This window comes from Arachis duranensis, chromosome 10 (genome assembly GCF_000817695.3).
Source record: "Arachis duranensis cultivar V14167 chromosome 10, aradu.V14167.gnm2.J7QH, whole genome shotgun sequence".
Taxonomy (NCBI): domain Eukaryota; kingdom Viridiplantae; phylum Streptophyta; class Magnoliopsida; order Fabales; family Fabaceae; genus Arachis; species Arachis duranensis.
In genome coordinates, this window is record NC_029781.3 from 87,972,811 (window position 1) to 87,974,222 (window position 1,412).

The following is a 1,412-nucleotide window of genomic DNA, read 5'->3' on the forward strand; positions in this document are numbered from 1 at the left end:
CAGATGCCTATTTATGGATTAGTGAGAATCTAGGCTGGATACTTGGTGAAAAGGAGTTTAGGATGCTTAGTGAGTTTTTATTGCAGTGCATTGTATTTATTTGGCACTTTTACCGTACTGGGAACCCATGGGCCCGGGGTTCTCATTCCGTATATATCTCTTGTTTTTCAGATACAGGTCCAGGTGCTCAGAAGTGAGCTGTGGTTCGTCTGAGAGCCGGTGAAGATCTTTATTTTCTCTACTTTGTGTTTTGCTTATAATCTCTCCACCTTTGTTTTGAAGATATTATATTATATGTTGAACTCTTTTGGAACTTGCCTATAGAGGCTCTTATGTTTCCTTTGGGAGAGATTAGGATGTTCTGTTGTCAACTACTTTCATACTGTACCCTAGCCGGCCTAAACTTCGCGGGTCGCGACTAGTGGCTATTTACTTATGTTATATATATCTATCTGTTATCTATCTCTTAATCTCCGTTATGCCTTGTCCATATATCGCTTTTGGCTTCACGTTTTATCTTTTCGTTGTCGAATCGTGAGTGATACGTCTTCGCGATTTTATTTCTACTCTTTTCAGGCTCCTCGATTAATACTCCTTTCGAAATTACCTATGTTTATATATTAAAAATCCACCTGAGAGTCGTACCACCGTAATATCATTGACTTATGACTCGAGTATAAGGATTTGAATATTAGGGTGTTACATTGCCCGATTTCCGACATTGATCCTGAGATAAGCATTTCGTACTGCCATCCTTATCTCAGCCAACATCATCTCCATGAGCGTTACACATCGCTATCCTCATGGGAGAACCTTCTTTCGGTCTCCAGTGAGCGTTACGCATTATCGCTCACTGAGCTGTCTCTATAGTATCAAGTGAGCATTACGCATCGCCGTCCCCACTAAATACTTGGCACGAAGACCCAAACAACACTCAATTTCTTTTTAATCTTTGCTCTCTACTCTACTATGGTAGAGATACCTTTAATTAATACCTTCTTTTCTATCTGTTCTACTGTGGCAGACATTCATCAAATTCTTTTAATCTTTGTTCTCTGCTCTCCTGTGGCAGAGTTTTCCTTAATTAATACTTTTTTTTATCTTTTCTACTGTGGCAGACATTCATTAAAATCTTTTTAGTCACTGTTCTTTGCTCTTCTGTGGTAAAGACCCTTTTACTTAATATATCCTTATCTTCTTGTTCTTTTTCTTTTCTTTTCTTTCTCATCTTTCTCTTTTATTTTTTTATTTCTTTTTTTCTCTCTTATTTTCTTCAATCTTTTAATTCTTTATCATAATTCAACTTCACATTCTTCCCTCGCCTTCCCCTAATATCTTATGAAAAAAAATCATAAAATTCTTAAATCAACTGCGTCCTCTAAAACTTTTAAAAATTCTTCTATTTAATCTTC